The sequence below is a fragment of the Lutjanus erythropterus genome, chromosome 8, assembly GCF_056507025.1.
Source record: "Lutjanus erythropterus isolate fLutEry1 chromosome 8, fLutEry1.hap2, whole genome shotgun sequence".
Taxonomy (NCBI): domain Eukaryota; kingdom Metazoa; phylum Chordata; class Actinopteri; order Lutjaniformes; family Lutjanidae; genus Lutjanus; species Lutjanus erythropterus.
In genome coordinates, this window is record NC_139324.1 from 31,297,277 (window position 1) to 31,304,593 (window position 7,317).

General features: G+C 36.1%; 1 protein-coding gene across 1 annotated transcript in view; it reads right to left on the reverse strand.

The window, feature by feature from the left end:
• Positions 1-3,057, reverse strand: part of map3k13 (mitogen-activated protein kinase kinase kinase 13) — a 53,224-nt gene extending 50,167 nt beyond the window's left edge. Inside the window, exon 1 of the mRNA XM_084725291.1 lies at positions 3,004-3,057. The gene's annotated coding sequence lies outside the window, so the exon portion shown is untranslated. The remainder of the gene's footprint in view (positions 1-3,003) is intronic.
• Positions 3,058-7,317: the final 4,260 nt, after the last annotated feature.

Here is a 7,317-nt window from a genome sequence, read left to right on the forward strand (position 1 = left end):
CACCACAGACACCACGGCAGTTACAAGAGAAGCAAAGCAGCCATTAGTGACACACGTGGACACTTACTGGAAATGTCCCACTCAGCACAATGAGGGTGGAACACAATGCTGCTGCCATGACAGCACACAGCATCCACCTCTCACACGTGTAACGCTCTCCACCGCCGACTGACTGTCAACGTATGTAAGACAGAAGTGAAAAGCAGCCGAACCATAAAACTGTTGTGACATGAAGTCGGATGAATGATCGTCCCTGATTTATGTCAGATGTCTGCCGAGAGCTGCGATACGGCTCACAGAGAGCACGCAGGCTGATGTGTTATCAGTCCAACATCTGGAAGAGGACAATGACCAACACTTCCTCTCACCTCTGAGCCTGAACATGCAGTCATACACAGACAATTTATAAGGTACGCCAAGCTAAAACAAAGAGTGCTGCAATAAATCCTGCTTTCATGAAGGTCTAACGTTCAGTTTTCGTTTAAACTGTTTTAGTAGAGATGCTGATTCAACTTTTTGGTCATTTAGGAGGTGGCAGTTTGTGACAGAGGTGTGGATCAGAGTCCCAAGCTGGTGACTTTAGACTCAACGTTGTTTACATTAGGGGTGGGTGTTAGGATACTGATACTGCTTATCGATACCAGCAATTATCGATACTCTTACTTGCCATAATTTGGTGCAAAAAACACAGAAATGACAGGCAAAGATGTGCAAAGATTCAACAGTTATTTTATTTTTACTTTTTTGCAGAAATAAGTTGAGTTATTGCATTTAGCTGCATTTTTATTAAATTAAGTAAAGTCATTGAGTGCACACATTTATCAATATTTCAGGTGGGAACCCGTACAGGTTTACTACCAGTTCTCAATACCCATTCCTTGTTGAGATTAACACCAATGACTTGTGACTTCACTTGGATTTTTTTTTCCCCTGTAATATCTTTATATCCTCTCTAAACCCAAAGATCAGGCTAAAAAGATGTGTTCAAATTTTACAGTTGAAAAATTTATCAAAACATTAAATCACAGGAGCTGCAGTTCTTTTAAGCTAAAATATGTCATCTGTGCATATTTTCCCCTATATTGTTCAGCCCTTAATAATAAAAGCATTAAATTGGTTGAAGGGTGCAGGACCACTTGTTTAGTTTAGTTACTTGGATGTAGAACTTGTATTTGACTCAGGATTTCCTAAAGCAAGACTAGAGGTAAACTCCTGATTTGCAAATACAATGACTCTGTCCAATTTCTGGCTTGTGCTGTAGGTGAGCTGTATTGCATTACGCTCAGTGATGTGTCAAATATTTAGTCTCCTCTCACTGATATACATGGGGTGGACAAAATATTAGAAAGATCTCTCATCATTAGGGATGTAGCGATACCAAAAACCCTCTGTACGATAATACCACGCTAAAAAGTCCGTAATGCAATTCTTATTGTGATATTAAAAAACAAAGAAAAGCGACGACTTGAAGAGGTGTCCTTCATCAAATATTTTTACAAAATTAATTTTTCTTTTTCATTTACAGTGCTTCTGCTTTCCTCCTGTAATAAAATAAAAGTCTCCAGCCATAACGTAAGCATGTGCAAAAAAATTGGCATAAATTGTCTTTGGCATTAAATATTTTAATTATGCACACACAGTTTCAAAACAAAATCAATGCAGTCCTTTTATACAATAAAAGAACATACTTAATCATGTAATATTAACAGTCCGGTATGGTGTTGAATATCCCTATACATTATGTTGTACAATCCAAAAACATCACCAAAAACTACTGTACAGCCTCAAAAGACCATGAAGTCTAATCTAAAACTTAATTAGAGCAGGGTAATATATATATATATATATATATATATACATATATATATATATATATATATATATATATATATATATATATATATATATATGTATATATATATATACACACACACACACACATATATATATATATATATATATATATATATATATATATATATATATATATATATACATATATATATATATATATCTCAACAATTTTGTTCTTAATTTTAATTCTCAGAGAGTGATGATCTTACAGATTACGATGCATTCAACCCAACAACACCCTAATACTTCTATTAATATTGCAACAATATTGTTGGTGCTTTCACAAAATGCTAATACAAAGAGATTTCTGATAAATAATCGTCAGTAATCTGGATATAATGATTAGAACAGCTAGAACAGTCTGGTATTTTACTGTAATGCAGCCTTTCAAACCAGGACAAGACAATACTTGTGCCATGTCACTGTTTAATATCTAAAAACAAAGATGATAACCAAGACCAAGATGATGATTAGTTTAAGCCAGGTGTAACTAACAAAAAACCACAACAACATCCTCACCTAAAGGAAACCGAATAATAAAAATCAGAGCCCACCTTTCCCAGCCAGGATCTTCTGTTTTAGCCACGTAGTCCAAAAATACAACTCAAAAGTACATTGTGAGTAACATCTTACTGAAAAACAAACATTTCTTCACCAGCCACTATAATTTAGCCTCCTTTCCTGCAACAGCAGAGCAGAGCAGCCTGTAATTTCCTCCTCCTCCTGCTCCAAACGGGCAGGGAAAGAGTGCTTTCTGGATCCAAACAGTTCAACAAGATAGTCCACTTGGTTACATAATGAAGGCGATAAAGAACTCTAACCCTGTGAAACTGGCACTTTACATGTACTGTTTGACTCGCGGTGTTTAAAACCAGTGGTACAGTCTCTCTCTGGGGACCGTGGGGTGTAACCGGGTGTTGATTTGTGGCAGAAAATTCATTCATAAACAGTACAAACAGTTGCATCGTCGTCGTGTTAATGCACACAAACCGTAGCTCAACTGACAGCTTAGCCCAGTCAGCACATTCGGCTTCATCACACAATCAAACCCAACGGTTTCTCGTCAAACGACGCGAACACGGAGGTTTAAATTTCACCACGACGCCGCTTCTGTCCCCCAAATGTCATTAAAAATGGAGAATATTTTACCGTTTGGCTCCGCTGAATCCCTCGGAGATGTCCAACTGCTCTCTCTCTCTGTCTTCTCTCCGTCCATGTATTTATTATCCAATCCAATGGTCTGGTCTTGTGAGCGTGCTACGTCACGTCCGGACGCTCTGTACACCTGTGAACCCCGGCGTACGCGTCGTCAAAGATCGTCTATTGCAAAGATGAATCCAGCAGCAGCTGAAAAAAAAAAAGTGGTGTCTCTTCTCTGTACTCTAAGAAAAAAAATGGCCGTAGAGCAGAAGTTCAAATTTAATTTATTTAATCAAACGTCAAGCTGAAATAGGGAGGATTACCTTAAAAATATTTTCAGATACAGTTACTAATCACCTGTTAAAGAATGTATCCAGTTACATAATCAAGTATCATAATATTTAAGTAATGTAACTTTATTACCACAGTTGTAACGATTATTATTAAATGCTTAGTTGGTTTGAGTATTTTTTTTTTTAAGAAAACAAAATTCTCTGATTGTAGCTCCTTAGATGTGAACAACGTTTGGTTTCTTTACTACTCTATGAAAGTAAATTAATTATCTTTGAATCTTGAGTCAAATGAGACATTTGAGGACATCATTTTGGGCCTTTGGAAACACTGATTGACAAACAACTATTAATCGCTTAATGTAGAAATTAATCAACCAATTAATCAACTATGAAAATAATCCATGTTGTTCCTTTTGGATTAACTCAATATAAAATATGTTGAATTTGTTTAACCTAATATAATGTTTTTAGGGCTGCAACTAGCAATTATTTTAACCTGTCAATTATTTTGTCAGTGAATTGATTATTTGTGTGGTCCTAGTGGTGAAAAATGTTGATCAAAAATCAAGATGACATCCACAACTCAAAAATATTAAATTTATTGTCAGAGTGGAGGAAAGAGAGCTCTTTTTTTTTTTTTTCAATTAAAAAAAATGACTCAAAACGATCAGTTGAGTATCAGAATAGATACAGATTAAGTTCAGAGCTGATTAATAATATATTAATCGTTGCAGCTCTAAGTGTTTTATTTTTGTTAACTAACAGCTTTAGCCGGATGTGGGACCAAGTCACACGTGCAAGTCACAAGCAAGTTTTGACTTTCAAATACTGAACAAGTGTGTTAAGAATTAAGCAAGTCAAGTCAAGTCAGGTCCCTGCTATCAGTTCAGCAAAAGAAGTTCATGTCATATAAAAGGATGATGATTCCACCACTTTTCACATTTGAATCAGTTACAGACAGTTGAATGTTATTTTCAACAATAACAAAAAAAACAAAAAACAAAAACAAGCCTCCTAAATGAATAACAATGTGGAGACTGAAAATATAATGCAGCTCTAAAGGGCTCTGAAGTGAAAACACAAGTATGAAACAAAAAATTACATCACAATGTTAAACCTTCTGCTTTGGTTCTCCTTCAGCAGGATCACAACATTTCTCCTTTACCTGTGAAAACATCTGTCTAACATGCTTCTCTAATGACAGCACATACTCTGTTATCTTCTAACTACCATCAACAACTTAATCCTTGAATCCATTTTTTTTTTCTTTGGGTAAACGTTAGCTCCCGCCATGATAGGTGCCTCGTGGTCTGCCTGGAAAAATGCAAATATTTAATTTGCATTTTTCAAGTCCTTTTCGACTCAAGTATCAAGTCATGAATAGCAAGTGAAAATCAAGTCGGCTCTTATATCAAGTCAGACCTTTTTCAAATGTCTTTTCAAGTCTTCAAGTTTGTGACTCGAGTCGTGTGAATCAAATACAAACTGTATTCTGTATAGTATTAGTACATCATATAGAACTGAAATATTCATGGGCCTTGTATGAAATAATAAATAAATAAGTTGAAATCTGCCTCATCTTGCATTCTCATGTGCTTTTTTCCACAATCATGGTCAAGTGTGCAGTCTCTGACCCTGCTGGACGACCTGACATCTTCTGCTTAAGTAGAAATACAGTGGTTACGAGGAAAAGTAATACATTCAAAATATTTACTTAAGTAAAAGTAAAAAAGAGTGGCCACTTTCCTAATATTATGTCATTACTGAAGCACTAATAGGTACATCATATTAATGTCATAGTTGGTACAGGTGTGGCTAATTTGTTTCATATACTGCTCGGTAGATTGTGAATTTTTCCCTCTGGCGTCAGTTAAGTTTTATCTTATCTTGACACATTATAGCAAGCCATAATTTAATTGTTGTTAAAGTACAGTTTAAGTACAATATTTGCCCCTGAATTGTAGTGTCGCAGAAGTATAAACAAGTACCTCAAATCTATATGTGCAGTACTTGAGTAAATGTATTTAGTTCCGGTCCACCACTGATATGGAGAGCGGTTACTCCATAAATACACAAAATTGTTTGGTGCAAATCAGCTATTTCAAATTTGATGAAAAAAACCCCCAATATTTCCAAATCCACTTGATATACGTAGCTAATAGAATTTTACTGTATAAGATCTGGTCCAGAATAACAGAACACAACAGTGCCTCCCTGCTAAAGTCTGCTTTGTGGCGCTGTTTATGATATCACGAAAAACGATCAGAGTGGGACCTCTTCATTTTTCTCCTCTTTGACGCTGTGGTTAAAAATAGCATCTCTTTCTTTTCAGTGACGCTGCTCCTCCAGGGACCGACTGTGATAATAACAATAACAACAATAATAATAATAATAATAATAATAATTATTATTATTATTATTATATAGAACTAATGAGATACTTCACTGCTTAAAACCGAGTTTAATTTTTAAAACTAAACGTCTTCATTCAAGTGCTTTTAGGAACTTTACAATCAGTTCAAAAGGCCACATATCGACTGCATGTAAAGGAATTAAAGAGCATGATTTCTCATTTCCTGGCAAGGGAAACACTGATTTATCGGTATGAGGAAAAACTAGCAGCGGAATGAAGAGGGTGTGAAACCGATACTGCGCTGTCTGGCCACCTCTGCCGGAGCCAATGAGCGCCCGCAGAGGCTGCTGTGAAACGCCTGCAGCTGGCTGCGTGCCCGGCAGGTGGACAAAAACTCTGTCAGCCACGACAAAACACATGACAAAACAATATGCACGCGTTCACTGTGTGTTAATGTAAATCTCATAGTGTTAAATTGGAGTTTAATTCCTCTGCAGAACAAATATGAGACACCACAGGCTTTACTATTAGGGGAGACCGGGGACGGTAGTAACCCTTTTTGTTTGAGCATCAGTAACTCAGTGGTTGTTTGTGCCAGATCTCTCAAACTTTGATACACGGTACACATATTTGTCTGCTACAAGTAAAACTCACTTAGACATCTACTACACAATCATAGATTATGTGAGTTACATGCCAACCTCAAGACCTCATTTTTTTTTTTTTGCAACTTACACTTATCAGCTTGAAAACACAATGGGACCACAGCATTTAGCCTTATGTCAAGTTTGATTACAGTATCACAGAAAATGAGTATTTTTTTGGTTTTCCTAAAGGTCATGTATGGAAGCCCATTTTTGCCAGCAAAAAAGTATCCTCATGGTAAGTCAGAATTAAAAAAAAAATGTATTTAAGTCATGATTTTGACTTTTTTTTCCTTCATAATTATCACTAATCATTGGTATATATTTCCTTTATCTAGTGTAAATGAGTTTCCTTAGGTATGTTAGTTAAGCTGCTGTTTGAAAACAATATGCCCCTTTAAAACTTTATGCAACAAACAGGAAATTTTCTTTCCTGGACATAAAAAATTTGCTTGCTTTTCTTTTTTTTTTTTTTGCTTCTTGAGGGCTCTCCATTTCTCTCTCCGTCTCTCACTTAGTGAGGACGATGTTCTCAGACAGTATCAGAGACAGGATGTGATCACGAAAGGGAAAAAAAGTGTGGAAATCTGTCAAAAATCAGAATGAAATTGGGAGGATTGTGACCTTGGTAGGAAACCGGGAGAGAGAAATAAACAAAGTGGAAAATCAAGCGGTTTAGCAAGTATGAACACAGAGTTCTGTTGTTACAACCTACCCCACTACTGGAGTGAGTTTTAACACTTGCTGGGGATAAATGTAACACTGAGAGATAATCTGTGTTCACACCATGCAGAAATTCTCATGATTTTACTGAACTGTTATAACTGTCCCCACCCTAGACAGCCATTGCTGTTTAAGCACGTAGGCTTGAAGTTAGCATGAATGCAAAGCATCACATTAAATTAGAGAAACAGCTACTTAATTTTATGTAAGTCAAACAGTTTCATCCTCAATACGATGAACACTGCACAAAAAATCATCTTGAAATCTACATTGCTGCTCACAGACATGCCACCTGCTTTAAAAGGAAATG